General features: G+C 41.4%; 1 protein-coding gene across 9 annotated transcripts in view; it reads right to left on the reverse strand.

Annotated features, from left to right (window-relative positions):
• ARHGAP6 (Rho GTPase activating protein 6) overlaps nt 1–17,003 on the reverse strand; it is a 316,178-nt gene that overhangs the window by 82,708 nt on the left and 216,467 nt on the right. The window contains exon 1 of one of the 9 annotated variants that reach the window (XM_038132493.1): nt 11,237–16,654. The exons of the other annotated variants lie outside the window; for them this stretch is intronic. The gene's annotated coding sequence lies outside the window, so the exon portion shown is untranslated. Of the gene's footprint in view, nt 1–11,236; nt 16,655–17,003 lie in introns of those variants that run through there. 9 annotated transcript variants of the gene reach the window in all.

Raw genomic sequence — 17,003 nt, forward strand, 5'->3', positions numbered from 1 at the left:
GCTCTGCCTGCGGCCCACGGCCCCTAGCAAGCTAAGAGCTGAAATCACTAATGAGCTGAATATCACAAAGAGCTGATATCACTAAAAGGCTTGCTAAGGTGCTCCGGTGGCCAGGCGCTGCTTGGGAACTCGGACAGGCAGTTCTGAACAGGACTGAGCTAGCTGGGCTTCTAATGCAGCCATGTGGGGACACCCCGTAACCCAGCGAGCGGCATTAGGTAGCCATGGCCCAAGAGGGCAGAGCAGGAGGCAGAAAGGCAGGCACGGCATTGAGGTATCTCTAAGAAAGTTACTCATGCTCTGCAGTCAAGTGAAAAGACATGAAGCACTACTGTCAAGAGTAAAGCAAGGCGGCATAGAGAGAAGCATCTTCTTGGCTTAATTCTGCTTTCATGGTTGCACTAGAGACATGCTGCCTATTGCCCCACCTTCAGCATGCATACGAAAGAAAGAAAGAGGTTCTAGCCGGTGACTGAGCAGGTCAATTCTTCAAACCTGCACAAAAAAGGTAAAACTACATGTTATGGTTTATTCTTGGTGCCCAAGCTTTGTGAAATACTCATGTAAGAGTGAACTTGTGTATATACTCTACAGTTTTAAGTCACAACAAAAAAATAACCTACATTTCTCATTAATATCAGTGCTATACAATAATTAACATTTTACCCACATTAGGACAGTCTTTCCAATGTATTCTCAGTCCTACTGATAGGGTCACACTAAAACTGGCTTAAAACTTCTTAAACTGGCTCCAAACTTCACCCAGCCTTCAGCTAGATTAAGGTCAAATGCCAGAAGACTCAAGGTATCCCAAGTCAGAGTGATTTATACAATTGTTACCATTCAATGCTGTTTTCTTACAAAGCAGACACTGGGATTGCTTCTCCAAAACGACATAGGAAGCTGTATACTGCAGCTAACAAAGCCAAAGCTACCAGTGCTATTGACAGACAGTAGCAAGTAGCTCTTCCACCTGCTCGCCAGCACACACCAGTCAGTGGAGTCGCACGGCCAAGCGCTTACGCACAAGATGACTTCTTTTCTGTGACAGCCAAATCAGTAAATCTCTGAAAATACAAAGGATATTTCTCCTTTGGCCACTCTGTTGTATTTGACTTGCTGTTGGCAGTCCTTAGCTCTGCAAGAGCAAAGTGCTGCCACAGTGCTGTCCTCATTGCGCGTTTTAAACCAGATTTGTCAGCTCAGCGTATTTTCCTATTTTCACTCCTGCACAATTCTCCTGATTCCAGAACAAAACAAACCAAAAACCCCATGAAGGACTTGTTCTGCCACAATGGGCTCCCTGATGGCTACAGTATTCCAGTTACTTAGAGGAGATTCCACTGTTTCCAAGTCCCTCTCTCCTGGTTCTTCTGGGACAAGAGAACAGTTTGACATTTTCCTCTACTTTGGAAAAGCAAATGAAAAAAAGGAGACCTATAATCTACCAGATTTATTTTCCTACCTTGAGAAGGCTAAGAAGGAGCTTTTGCAGCCTATTAAATCTTTTTCCTTTAGCACAGAGAAAATTATCTTTCCAAAGGAAAGGAGCTATTCCCCTCACTCTTTGGCAGAAAGTGATCCCATTGCTTCTTGAAAAGCAATAGAAGGGATATTCTCATCTCCACAATAAACCACTAACAGGCTCTGTGTAAGCCGTGCAGAGCAGGAAGTTCAGGCTCCATAAGGATTTTCAGTAGAGGCTGGTGTGCCAGCAGAAAAGGTACTTATCATTTTCTGTTCAGTTAATGCTGAGCATTTTACCTCAGCTAATGACTACCCAATCAAACCACTGTTCAACTCCTCCTACTTAATGCAGAACATTAACATTAGTTCCTAATTAAAGAATTCTCACAGGATATGAAATTTTATGTCATAGAAAATATTTGGATTGTTTTACACTACTATTGCATTTTATTTTTCATTGTGGGAAAAAACATCTGTAATCTACTGTGCCTTACTCAGCATTTCTGGAATGTTCTTCCTTACTGAGACTTTAATAATGCTAATAATATAATAACATTGAAAACTTCAGTAATATTACAATTTTTTTTAATTACTTAAAAATTTCGTGTATTAGCCTAACTTTTATCACCATGAAAACCCTGAATATTTTTGTCCTGAAACTTCACGCCAGGACAGCAGAAACACTATGTCTAGCTTGCAAAATACATACCTAAACACTTGAGAAGCCAGGAGCTTTATACGTAAAAACTGAAATTTTGTTTCCTGAAATGATTTCTGAATATTATCAAACCACAGAGTCAAGCTTATTTTCATGACCTGATATAGCACTACTAGCACAGAACATGACCTAAATTGGCTTATTGCAAGAAAAGCAAAATACCTTACTTCTCTTCAGCTCCCAGCTGTGACAATGTGAATGATGGACGACCTCAAACCTTATTTGTAAAGGCATGAAGTCATTAAGTGCTGGGAAATGGAAAGCCCTTCAGAATGTGATCCAAATGCAGGAATTCACCCATCCACTCTTCTCCTTTTCACTGGGGAGAGCAAGGATGCTCCCTGTAGGGAGATCTGGGTGCTCAGCCTCTGGGTACAGCGTGGGTGACAGTTGTGTGATCACTTAAAACTATGTGCAAATAGATACTAATCCTCTTCCTCCTCCAAGACTAAATCTCGAAGCTGTGAAATCTTTTTGTTGGAAACCTATTATTTCTCAAAACTATGAGAATGGGACAAATTCCTGCTGTGGAAATATCAACTCCACCCAGATTCTTAGCTCTGCTCATAGCAGCACATTGAAGGCGTGACCTCCTTCACTTTGATGCACACTTCTGAGCAGAGGTCACTTCAGCTAATACTTTCAGCAAGACAAATGCACCACACCATTATAATAATAAACACTATGAGAATTTGGCACAAAATGCTATGATCTGTGAACTAAGTTACAGTAAGATAGATAAAACAGCCAGTGAAAGTAGAAAAAAAATTAACTCTAGCAAGAGAGTGGTCTTTAAGGCAGCTCTTAAGTAAATATTTTTATCAATTTTTTTTCAAAGTCTTCTGAGAGGTTCCTAAGAAAAAGATTGTAAACCCAACCCACAAAAAATCTTGAGAGCAAAAACTCAACACAGCAAGAAGAGATCATGCACAGTTCTCAAATATTTTTACAGATTCTCCATTTGCTAAAGCTTATTGTTGTTTTTTTAAGGCTATGACTGCTCCCACATTCCTGTCTCAGAATCTACTAAAGCTGTGCTGTTGGCAAGTATTGCTACATTACTTTTAAATGACATTTAGTCCTTTTGCTCTTGGTACTCATGAACAGGGCTTCAAAATTAAAGGGAACTGCCCTGAGAGATTGCAAAAACAATGGGGACCAAAACCAAAAAAAGTTCAAACATTTGCATTCTATCTTAAGATAAATTCCCAAGTCCAATTCTATCAGCAGTTTGTTCTCACTAAATACTTAATAATAAATGAACAGAGTTTCAAAATTGACTGCAGAAAATCTTGATATCTCAGATGCTAATATATGACCATTGTTTTCTTCTGATAATGACAAGCAAAGCATTATTTTCCCCCCTCTTGTTACAGATACTAAAATTTGAGAAAGACAAAGCGATGAATGTGGACCACTTGCCTCTTCGGTGCAACATTTGCTACCCCAGTGGGTAACAGAGTCACACTGTAGATACAAAAGCAATTCAGTGCTGTTGAACTTCACAGTGAATACTCTTCCTACTTTCTGATGCAACATCAACCACACCTATACAGAACTATAAAGTGAAAATTCCAAATGGAAGAATAAAGCTGGTCTGTACACAAAGGGCTCTGACTGGATTTCAGGAGACCTCTTGGGAGTGAAAGCCTTGTCTGATCAATGAGTGCCACTCAATGAGTGCTGGGGAAGGCAGAAGCCCTGGGGCTGAGAAAGCTGTTGTGGTGCAGGAAAGGACCCCTTTCCTTCAGATCCCCTCTAAACCCTCAGGGCTCCTCCAGACAGCCAGTTCAGCCAGTGCTCAGGGAGATGGAGGAGAGCCACAGCTCAGCAGCACACACACACACATGTCCTGGAGGTGTAGGGGGGTGGAAACAAAGAGACATCCACCTTGGCCTCAGAGGAGCCCATGGCATTTACCAGCCCTGTGCCATCACTGCTTTCAGAAGGCTCCCAAACTCCCCATGACCAGCACACAGTAAAGTTTAGTCCTGCAAAACCAAACTTGCTCTCCTGATACCTGGAACAGCATGATGTGACAGAATTGGCAGCCATTCCAGGCCAAAGGGCAAGATTTCTTCTCCAAACTCCTGCGAACTTTTTAATTTTTCCATAGAAATGAAGCAGAGATAGCAACACTGTTTTGACTGCAAATGCTTCATGTAAAAATAAGCTCCTAATGACTTCAGACCAAAGGCAAATTTGCCAGTCAGCAAAACATTTGAGTAAATGCTTAGTTTGAGAAGCTTTGCTATCTATTGTATGCAATTAATCTCTTGGATCACAGATGTAGGCTGGGTTTTGTGAGGCTGAGCTATTTTGCACATCATCCCACTTATCCTGCCATCCTTTGACCTAAAGAGGTGCTCACTGTGTGACTGGAGTGAGGTACAAGACAATTGCCTTATATGTTTAACTGGCAGATGAGAGAGCTCATGCTTGAAAAATCCTACCCTCAGTGGCAGACCAGTAACTCAGCGAGACAAATTCATCACAGCCACACTTGTTATGTGAACTCAAAGACTGCCAGCAAGACCCAGGCCAAAAACTATGATACTTCAGAGTAATTTCACCTCATAACACCAAGGTAAACAAAATACATCTTACAGTTTACTTTCCTAGCTACCACAACCTGGTTTTATCAATTTCAGCTACAATGTAAAATATTTTAATCCCTTTGACACACTCGTTCACTTTAGAATAGCTGGCAGCAGTGATTTAGATAGCTGGCAGCAGTAACTCAGTGATTCACTGAGTTACATCAGTGTCAAACAGCTTCCAGTGACATAAAACCAGAGCACAGCAAAGTGAACCTGACTCACTGGATCTTCAGACAGAGACAATCCATTTTAAAATGAGTTTGGAGGATTAAAACACACCAACTATAAGGAATATCCTGGTTATTGTCCTGGTTTGTCAGTCCAGAAATTGTTTTGAACATGGAAGTTTACACTGTAAATTATATTCTGGGTTTTTTGTATTTTATGACAAAGAAATTTGCCTAAAAATGGAAGATTTTCATGCATTTGTATTCAGGCAACTCCATCTTCATAAAAGTCCATAATATCCTTTAAATGAAAAGGAAAAAAAACCCCAAAATCTTGTCCAGTTGCCAGGAGTTTTTTTGGGGTTTTTTTGCCTGTACCTAATCAGAAAGTTCAGAAGTGTTGAGTATTTGGAAAAGGTTAGCTGTATAAGAGAAAACTTAATCATTACATTAGGAAAAGAAAACTGCAGATTTTGGAAACTATGATATCTGAGGTTTTTTTCCTGCTTTAGTGTTTCAGCTAGTACAAAAATATTTCCCATTTCTCTAAGACCAGATGGCTTTAAGTTTTAGCCTTGTGGACTGCAGTGGAGAAGTTGAAACAGAACTGGAAACACAGAGTTATCATTTTCATGAAATGGTAACAGTTTAAAAATTTAGTTTCAGCTCATGAGACCCACAACAAAACATTTAAAATGTGTTACAGCAGGAGGCTCTGTTCTCTTGGGGAAAAAGACAAAAAAAAATTTACCACAATGCCTTGTCTGCCTTTTCACCTGGCAAATTCAGAATTTCTCAAACATTATGACATTGGTCCAGTATCTCCCTGTAGGCAACTCTAAACCAGAAATTTTTGGCTTCCAGACTCACCTGAAAAGACATTCTAGTAGACCTTGTCAATTTAACATCTGCATCTTTGAATTACCAGAAATTAATCAAACTTTGTAATTTTTGACACACCAATTACGACACTTTTTTAATGGAATTATTTTACGTAAATTATTCTGTCTTCTTATAGGGCTGTTCAGCACCCAAAGGATACTGAAACCTTCTCTAGGAAATGATGCCATCCTAGGTGTTACAACTGGCTCAGAGCATAGCAGAATGATCAACACAATGCTTGGCTTTGCCATGTGTTCTCAGACAAGGAAAAATACCAAGCTAACATACCTATGGATTATCACTGAATCCTTTTCTTCACAGGATAAAGGAATAACTTCTTGGGAAGGTGTAACACCTCAGAAATGCTAGCAGAGCTTGGTGAGAGCTGAGGTGACATTTCAGTTTCCTCTGATTTTGTCTGAATACACAAAATCTCCATCACAGACAGACAGGCATTGCCTGTAAATCTGTATATAGAGGCAGATTGCTACTGCACCAGTGCTTACATTTGTTACACAAAAACCCAAACGCCAAACATTTAAAAGTGCTGTATCAAGACACCTGAAAAACCAAACGCCTCAGTACCCTCAGGGGCAGCTAAGTTAGGAGAAAGCAAAATAAACTTCTTTCCTGCATGCTCCATAGCTTGAATTCAAACACAAGGGAAGACAATGTATGAAGCCATATGCTCCATGGGCAGATATGACACTGTACTGTGGAGTTCAGAAACTTTCCCCTGAAACACCTCACAAGAGTAAGCATCTGGCATGCTTCTGTTATCACGGAATCATAAACTGGTTCGGGTTGAAAGGAGTCCTAAAGATCATACTTTTCCAACCCATGGGCAAGAATACCTTCCACTACACCAGACTGCCACATCCAGCCTGGCTGTGAACACTTACAGGGATGGGACATCCACAGCTTCTTCAAGCCAGCCTCTCTGAGCAAGTGTTTCAGAGCCTCACCAGCCTTAAAGTAAAGGATTTCTTTCCAATATCTAATTTAAACCTACTCTCTTTCAGTTTAAAGCCATTACATCTTATCCTGTCACTATTATGCTTCTATTGTATCATCCTGCCAACTGAAGAAGAGAGCATATTAATAAAATAGTCAGACCCCCATTTTGGAAAATACAATAGTGTTCTTTTGTGGTTCAAAAAGATGCAGACCACCAAATCACAGGGAAGACAAAATGTGGTCCAAGACCTTTCATTATATAGTCCAGACAGCATAACAGACACTATCCTCAAGGGTCAACACCTGCCACCAGAGCATACATGTTAAATTTACAGCAAGAACACAATACAATCTGTGTCTTTCCCCAGCTCTTCTTCCATCCAACGGCTACGATTCAAGAGCTGCTGCCTACACGGCCAACCAAGAGCCACAGATGCAGAGCCCACACCTCCAGACACAGACTCATTATGGCCCTCCAGCAGCAGCTGATGTGGACCTCAGGCTGTGTGGGTTCCTCAGCAGCCCAGCCTGCCAAGCCAACTCAATCTGCACAACTGCACGTGGGGGAACAACCAAACCACCTGAGCAGCCTCAGCATCCGAGAAATCCCAACCAACCCACGTGGCCCCAACCTGCAGGGGAATCCCACCTGCCCAGGCATCTCACGAACCCACCATCCTGTCTGCTCCTGGACATCTGGAGCCACAGTAGTCCACCAAAAAAAAAAAAAAAAAAGCAGGAAGCAGCAATAAAAAAGCTTCTCCCTCATACCCACCTCCCCTGAGGTGGGTATGTGAACATGTTAGTTAAATCACTATATCCACCTCTATGCAGTCACACTCTTGTCAGGGTGGGATTGGTTTATATCAGTTTAGCTTCTGCCAGATTGCAACAAAAGATAAAATTTTAAACCAATTTGTAATTAAGCCAGATATCTGATCTGACAGTCATCTCTCTCTGTGGAGCTGTGACATCAATACAGCCTTGAGTCTGTCCTGTCAAAGTTCATTAAGTCACATGGAATTTCAGAATAAGAAATGTCTATTAACAAACCCTACAATGCTGTACAAAGGGAAGACCACACTTTGCAGGACCGTGCATCCTACAGGAAAATAATAAACATAAGCACCATGGCCTTTGCAACAGACAGAGTTAATAACATGTCCTGTTATGTTTAGAGGAAACCAAGCATGCAGTATAGTACATGCTCACTAAGTGATTCAGAAGGCATGAAGATTATAGGAGGTTCTTTTAACAGTGCAACAAGCTTACACAATTTTTAGCTCACCGCTTTTCTCCTCATTCCAAACTTTAGGCTCACTAATGCTTTCACTCATGAAAAGGCCAAAGAATTTCATTCTTTCAGTATCTTTGAACTTATTCCTTATCACCACTAGAAGAGACAAAACACAAACCCCATCACCATTGCATGAAAGCTCTCTGTAGGGCTGGTTTTAATTTAATTTTTTCCTTTTCCTTCAGGATTAAAGATCAGGAAACCAGGAAAAAAAAAAAAAAAAAAAAAAAAGCTGAAGCATTTCAGGCATTTTCACTTGCTTTCAGAAATCAATCCATCTCCTGTAGACAGCAGTGCATACCTCCATTAACCCTCCTCCTCAAGGAGCACTCTAACTTAAAAAAAAGTGTGTGAAAAAGAATAAAAATACTTCCAGACAAAAACAAAAACAAAACAAACAAAAAATCCAAACCAAAAAACCAAACCAAGCAACAATTCTTTCAATGAACTTTGGATTTAAAAAGTGAGCTTTGGTACATGCTGTACCAAAACCAGCAGTGATTGAACTGAATAAACACATTATCCTGAAAAATGGTCACACTGGGGTTTGAAAAGCTACAATATAACACACTATAAAGACTACCTGATAACTTTAATCTGAAAAAATTATTTGAAATACAGATATATTACTTGAAATATATACATAATTCATATAAAATATGTATGCATATCGTGATTGAACTTGACTTTAGACAGCAAAAATGTAACACTGTTACAAAGTACCCCACACTTCTTATAGAAACAGAATTAAATCTCCATGGACAGTTTCTAGTTTTGTTTTTGCAAATTATACAATAACACAAGGCCATACTCATACCCTTAATAAGGAGGAAAGAGAAAAAAACCTTTTTTTCTGACAGAGAACTCAACTTAATAAAAAATATAATATAATTATTATATTAGCTTCACTAGCTCCATGTCACAAGAGAGACTTAACCATTCATACTTCTGTAAATTGGCACACTCACACAGGGAGTTATTAACTATAATATCCTTAAATTAAATTTGACAGGCTTATACCATAAAAGTCAGTACAATTCAAGTCACAGTGCCAGTTCACAGGCTGTATCAGCATCCTCAACAGGCATATCTAATTGAAAGGCAGGAGAGAGGTATTTCCTACCAATGCATGGAGGACTATCACTGGGCTGGCTACCACTATGCTGGGAGTGGATTTATGCCACACCTGCCAGAATTCACTCTCCCAAAGAGCCGAGAAAACAATGAAAGAGGCTTCAACCTTTTCAGTAAAAAAGAGCTCCTGGAAGCCAGAGCCACACTGCCTGTCAGCCTGCTGTGACAGCAGAAGTGCTGCCAGAGTCTCCTGGAGAGTGGCAGCAGAGCTGGCAATGGGAACACAGAGATTCAGAGATTCAGCCACCAGTGGGGAGCACTGGCTGAGCAATCCTCAGTGTGTCCCAGCAGTGAGCACTGGCTGCTGAGCAATCCCCAGTGTGTCCCAGAGGTGAGCACTGGCTGCTGAGCAATCCCCAGTGTGTCCCAGAGGTGAGCACTGGCTGCTGAGCAATCCCCAGTGTGTCCCAGCAGTGAGCACTGGCTGAGCAAACCCCAGTGTGTCCCAGAGGTGAGCACTGGCTGAGCAATCCCCAGTGTGTCCCAGAGGTGAGCACTGGCTGCTGAGCAATCCCCAGTGTGTCCCAGAGGTGAGCACTGGCTGCTGAGCAATCCCCAGTGTGTCCCAGAGGTGAGCACTGGCTGAGCAATCCCCAGTGTGTCCCAGAGGTGAGCACTGGCTGCTGAGCAATCCCCAGTGTGTCCCAGAGGTGAGCACTGGCTGAGCAATCCCCAGTGTGTCCCAGCAGTGAGCACTGGCTGAGCCCATGGGACAGGGCACCCAGGTACACCCAGGCAGAGGCTCCCAGCTTTGCTGCTACCCACTGCACACCCACACCCCTCCAGATGCCCACTGAGCCTTGCAGAGTCTCTACTTCCAGCCCCTTAAGCATCTCTACACTTCTCTTTTCCTTTAATTCAACAGGAACAAAACCACCCAGAAGTGACAGGGCTCCCGTAGTAGCTGCTTCTATGTCAAACTTGTGTTGCAGGCAGCAGCATCAGCAGAAGCCACCTACAATGACTGGCTTTAGGTTCAGGCACCAAACTCTGACCCTCTTCCGCATCAGTGACAAAACTGCTCTTCAAGGCACAATCTTTTCTGCTCTCATCTCCTTTGTGCGTGATAGAACTGCCAAAGATTAGTTCTTTAGCTTGATTGTCAGGGCAGCATCTCCTGAAGCCAAACGAAAGTCAGATTTCTACCACCAAATCCACTTTTCATCCAAAATATTCTGTATTTTTAGAATGCATGGCAAATTAGAAAAAAAAATTTTTTCTGTTATAAAAACCAAAGAAATGTAAGAACAACAGCAACCACTTAGAAAGAGAAGGAAGGGGGAAAAGCTTCACTTGACTCCAAACCAACCATTTGCTTTTCTAATCAAAATGAAACCTAACCTTCACATTGTGTTGGCCATCCACAGAGACTTTTATTTTACATACTGGCAACTGTATGGATGCTTGCTCTAAGAAAGTGTAAATGGTTTCAAACATTTCAAAATAACTGTATGGTAAGTGTTGCTATTTAAAAAGCAAGTATTTTATAAACTACACTGGACATCTTGCAGAACACCATTATTTCAGATAATTCCTTAGTGTCCATTCCAGCCTTAGGAAGTTACACACAGCTCATCTCAAAGTCCTACAAAGATGAAATATGGACAACTGGGAAGGAGCTATTGCAGCACTGGGGATCGTGCACTCCAATTCACCTCGAACTCCACCATGTGGGATTGTCCCACCATGTAACACAACACAAACAGAAGAGTTTAAAGCTCTACTTGCTTCCCCTGAATTGGTCCTGTATCTGGCTCTGGATCTCAAAGAGCAGCTTACAGCAATAAATGTTTACACACGAAACACAGGAGGTGCAGTTCACAAGAAGAGAAAAGCAGCAGCAATGGGGAAAGAAAAACCTCCTTTCCAAAAGAGATTACTCATGATAAAAAGTCAAAGAAGGGAAAAATAGAGGAAGACAATTAAAAAAAGAGAGATCAGTATTGGTGAGGGGAATGGTAACAATACGCAGTATTGGACTGACAAAACTAATATTGATAAGAAATTTACTAACCTTATAGCACAAGTAGAAGCAAGAACACTGAATTCAAGTGGAAGATGTTAGCTTAGTTTGTTGTTAGTGCTGATTTGCAAGTTAAGACTGGACTAATTGCCTTCATTTGTTTCTGAGAACCAAAGTGAGACTTTTAGAGAAATGAGAATCAGGAACTGGTATCAGAAAAAGGAAGATACAAAATTAGTTCATTTGAATAAGACTGGAAAAACCAGAGGCAACAGCTTCTGCATGAGGGCCAGTGGATCTGAATGGCAATCAAAATCTTGCATATTGACATTTTGAGGGATCTCTGCATCTTCTTACCCACTGGCTTACTATGAGCAGGTTTCCAAGGTCACAAAGGACAACTCAGATCCACAATCTACTGGGAAGAACACTAACCATTTGCAAACACAAGAAATGCATATCTCTGTGTGCATGCTTTTGAAAACCTGTCTCCTAAGATGGAAATTTTGCAAGAGAAAGTCAGCTCTCACTTAGATGTCCATGTACTACCATCTTGCAATGACTTATAACTGTCATCTGTGATTTCAGAAAGGTCCATTTTCATGATTACCCTGACAAAAGACATGAAGTGACAAGAGAATGGTAAGTCCAAACAATCTTTCTTTCACACATAGCTCACTTCTACAAAAACGCTCACTACTTCAATGTCACTTGTTCCAGAATCCCTTCCCCATGGATTTACCCCTTATAAATTTTGAAAGCAGCATGACCCAGTTTGCTAACTCATGCCTGACAGAGAAATATTCCCTTATTTCCTCACATATGAAGTAAGGAAGAACAAAAGGTAAGCTCCACTCACCATGAAGCAGCATACCCACTACCTTCACATTCCTCTCTCAGAAAAAAAGTTACACACTTGGATTTCAGTCCTATTCCTTCACCTTTACCTTTGCTATACAGCCTTTCATATCAGAAGAAAGCATACAGGCATAACATATTTGCATTGAGCAGACAACTTGAGGAAAATCACCTGCATCTTGCTGAGCTCCCTTTTCTTCCTCCAGCTACTGACTTACTGCTGGGAAAAAGGTAACCTCTACAAATGCACATCATATTTGGCACAGGGCACTGCTGGAACTCAAGGCAGAAACAAACAATGCTTTAAAAAACCCCTCCTTTTCTTTAGCCTCAGACAACTGCAAGATAATTAATGAGACAAAAATCCTGTAAGACACTGAAAGGGACAGGAAGAAAACCAAGAAGGGGAAAATGACAAGAAAAGAGTGGAAACCTCCAGCAGATTGCAAGGGACATTACATTACCAACCTGCAACCTGAGAGAAGATAAAGGAGTTTCCTAAGATACAGAATCAAGTTGGGCTGAGAGTGTGAGATATACTGAATATCCCATTAGAGACAAGTGAAAAAAGTAGATGAAACTTCAGGGAAAGCAAAGGCACACTTGTGTAAAGCAAAGGAAAATAAAAGAGACAGAGAACTTACAAAAAGAATATGAAAATCCATCTGAGACCACAAGAAATTAATTGAAATTCATCTAGAAAGCAAAACATCTATGATTTCCCCAAGAGATTAATATCTCTGTCTCTTGATACAAGTTCACATGCAAAGACTATTTATTATTGTTCCCGAAAAATTTCAGCAAAGTACAAGTATTCTGAAGTCTAAAGCCATGGGAAATTTATCTTCATGACAGCTGTAATCAACCAAATTGCGAAGGTTCAAATATCATAACATGACGAAAAAGAACAGCATGAAGTGACTCAGGTATTTTTTTCCATCACTTACATTCTACCATCAAAGCCATATAAAATGACTGAAAAACATTATTTTAAAAACAAGAGAGTTACGAATTTTTTGGGGCCCCACAGGGATTCCCAGCAACTCAGCTGTTTGTGGAATGCAGCTGCCCTGGGAGGCTTCATCTCTTCACCAAGCAGGAGAAAAGGGATCCTATTAGATACTAATTGTCCATAGATAATGTTACCAGCAATAAGATCAATTAGAAAATTATCTCCCGAGAGAAGTATTATACCATTAACTTAAATTAGTCTGCATGTTATCACATGTTAAAGAGTGGAAAATTTCCACAGAACTTAAAAACTTAGCGCTTGAAGTCCATTTAGATCCCTGTAATCTGATTAGGTCCTTGATTAATGAAGAGAAAGGGATGATTTTGAAGGCCTCTAAGGTAGAAATCACTCCCCTGCAGCTGAGAAAGAGAGCAGCCCACAGCTAGAGCAAACACTAAAGAGCCCAATTGGAACATGCTGCTTTGAAAGAGGCAATTAACAGAGACCTTGACTGCAAGGTCAGCCACTCTCTTGGTTCCTCCCATCCCTTCCCAAACACACGGGCAGCCCAGGAGACAGCAATTGTCCATCCAAGTGCAATATCTCTATGAAGAGAACCACTAGTAAGATCAGGAACATGGAGATTTCTAGACATAGGCTCTTCTTTCACATGACTTAGTGTTTAAATTTTGTGTCTGTGCAAGGAGAGTTATTGTAGACCAAGTGAGCTTCTCCTTAAGTTCACAGTTACACACGCACTGGTAACTCCAAAAAGCATGCCTGCTATTATTGTCAGACCATATTTTCTCTCCCATCTAGTTATGCAAAGCATGAATTCAGATCAAGTTAAGCATGGCACCAGGGAAAAGAGTTTTAATGGTAAAGACCAAATGGAGGGGGCAGAAGAGATCAGAAATAGGAAGAGCAAAGTTAAGGAAGGAACAGGAAATTCACACCTCAAGGTGGAATTCCTTCAGCCCTGGTGAATGTCAAGATGATCAAACTCCCCTTGATCATACCTTGTAGAGACAGGTAAGGTACTTATTTCTTTCCTGAGCAGCCCAGGATGCATCCAGATACTTAAATAGTGTCTTCCTTCATCCTCTTCCACAGATGCTTGGGCAAGATAAAACTGGTGGTGATCGAGCATTCATAAAATGAGAGGAGCCTCCCAGAGAAGAATCAGGGCAGGAAGAAAAGTCAGTTTACATTACAACCCACAAACAGAGGAAGGCAGGTAAATTAGTAAGTTCACTCCTCCCCAGCACAGGGCAAGATGTGGGTAATAAGATTCCTGCTCAGTTATCAAAATTTTCCTCTTCAAAACTGTAACAAATATGTTCTGTGCCTCACTGAGCTCTTCTAATAAACACACACCTCTTTCATCAGAATATGGATAAATTTTCTCAGTAAAGTTTCTGCCTTGCTAATATGCTAATCTGTAATGATAAGAGAAATGTACATATTGCTGTCATCTTCCATGCACTGCACAAATAACTAGCTGATCAATGAACACTGTGCTGGGGACTGTTAACACAGGATTAATGTGTTTGTAAGTATGTATGTGGCTAATGTTTATGGTCAGCATTTAATTTATGTGCTCAATTTCACCTTCCAAGAAAGGTCACTCCCTTAAGGCAGGTCATCTGTCTGCCTGCAAGGGAAGGGTGAGAACCAGGAAGCAGCGGCTGACTCAGTGCCAGACCCCGCCTGACAGTGGAAAAAGCAGCTTCAGAAAAAGCCCTGGAATGGTCCCAAAACCTCCCTGCCTCCCGAGCCAAGTGAAGAGAGGGAGAGAAAACTTTACAACTTAGGCAGGGTAAGGCCGGAGGTGGCTGACATTTCAAACAATAGCATACTAAACTGGAAAAGTAAACCTTGGGACACAAAGCAGGTCTGAAGGAACCCTGTGATGTAGCACCCTGCAAGCACCCAGAGGAAGAGTGAGTATGAGCAGGAGAGCACCCGAATGTTTCTTTCTCAAGCCATTCGTCACCCCACGTGTTCAGGTTGTCGGAGCCAAAGAAACCTGGCACCACCTCAGCCAATAGGCCAGATTTCTTATCACTTTTAGAACCTGATAATTTGTCTGATAAGATCCCAAAAGGTAAAAGATGAAGGCAATGCAGCACTATCTCTCTATGGGTAAACAGCTCCTGTCATTACTTACGTTCCTGTGAGCACATCTACAGCCTGAGGGGAACGATCCATGAGTGACCACCCTTAAACCACAACAAGACCACGTTAATAAATCCCTAGATTGACTACATGCACAGCAAATCAAGATATTTTTATTGTAATCCCATTAACTGAGAGCTTTCCAGTTAAGCTTTTCCTGAATGCCACTGCCATGTCCTCTTTCCAACCACAGTTTGCCTACCAATTTCTGAGCCCCAGTCTGAGAAGACAGGCCACTCCACTGCCAAGCAGCTGTTTTGTAACAGCCAGGTAACTGCATAGGATTATTATCTAGATGTAAAATCTTAATTGGTGAAAGCTCCTGCACATTTAACTACCAGAAAAAAAACTCCAGCTTCTGTTCTCAATTGTTATCTCCTATGTTACATACCTGTTAGCAGAGTTTAGCCATCAACAAGTGGTAGAGTTTTATGCTAAACAAGTTAGGTGGGATGACTATCACCATGAAGGCCATGTTACTCTTCAGAAAGAAAACCCAATGTCAACTAGAGAGACCCAGGCATCTGGGAAATGGTACAACCATTTCCTCATTCTGTTTTTGTTTCCAGCCTGAGATGCTCTGTGTTGCACATGCTGGGGAGGAGAGAGTCAGTCCTGGATCATTGTAACTCCCAGCTTGCTTTCCTGCAGCCCAGGAGCACAGCTGCTTGCCAAGGGAACCTACACTCCCAACAGCACAACTTTCCTGCATGAGAAAAGAGGCAGCCTTGACCCACACTCCTGAAAAGAGGAATCTAATTGCAAGCAGCAGATGCTCTTCCATGGCTGCCTTTGCTTCTGCAGGAAAAGCAACACCCTGGCAGTATGGAAGCTCTCAAAAGCTGACAGTTGCTACACTCTTACAGCCTGGCTTGATTTACACCCCTCAAGAAGTTACCACCCAAATCAATAATGACCTCACAACAGTGCGATAAGTTAGTCGTTATTTTTGAGAAAAATTATTATTCCAACAATGTGCCAGAATTTGGCTTGCTAACAGAGATGCTCCATGGTGAACACATCTAGGAAGGGGTGAACAAATAGCTGCTGTTCTTCCATAACTTGTGTTAGGAGTTTGCACTGTTAAATTTAGGTGGCAAAGCTGCATTTGTTCATCAGTGAGCGCTGTAAGTACAGCTGTTGATACGCCTCTCCTTATTTTGCCCTAGCAGTTTTGCTAACAGAATTCCCCATGAATGAGTGTCAACACCAGCTTCTACTATCAGAGATTATTTCCATAGCCATAAATACACGGAGAGCTATGTAACCACTCAGGCTGCACCAACGCAGTAAGAGCTATGGAAATTCTTTTGGTCAGAGACTTGATGTGTGCACAGTTCACACACCTCACCAGCACCAGCACACAGGGAAGGTGACAGTGACAAACACTGCTTGGCCAGGATGCATGGGAAACAGCAGAAATACAAACCAGGATGAAAGGCTTGTCAGGCCTGTGAATGTAAATAAGTGCATGACAAAACAGTGACAGCCCTGCACAAGTACTGCTGATTTACTGCTGTTACCTGTAAAACTGCATGTAACTATCAATATTCTAGGCAATGTGGATTGTATAAATACTTAGAAAAAAAGGCCAGGACTCACTGAAAACTCTCCAAATATCTTTGGGTTAAAAAACACTGCAGCCCTTTTTGCTGCAAGGTTGGGCTCACATTTAACACTCCAGGATATCATATATCAAAGAGAGCTTCCTCTTGCAAAGAGCTGAGTGCCTTTCTTAGAAAGATACCAGAATTTTTTTCCTTCTCTTTTTTTTTTTTTTTTGGCAGTCTCATGTAACCAAACTTATCATATGCAGACATTAGGCAACAG

This window comes from Motacilla alba, chromosome 1 (genome assembly GCF_015832195.1).
Source record: "Motacilla alba alba isolate MOTALB_02 chromosome 1, Motacilla_alba_V1.0_pri, whole genome shotgun sequence".
NCBI lineage: Eukaryota > Metazoa > Chordata > Aves > Passeriformes > Motacillidae > Motacilla > Motacilla alba.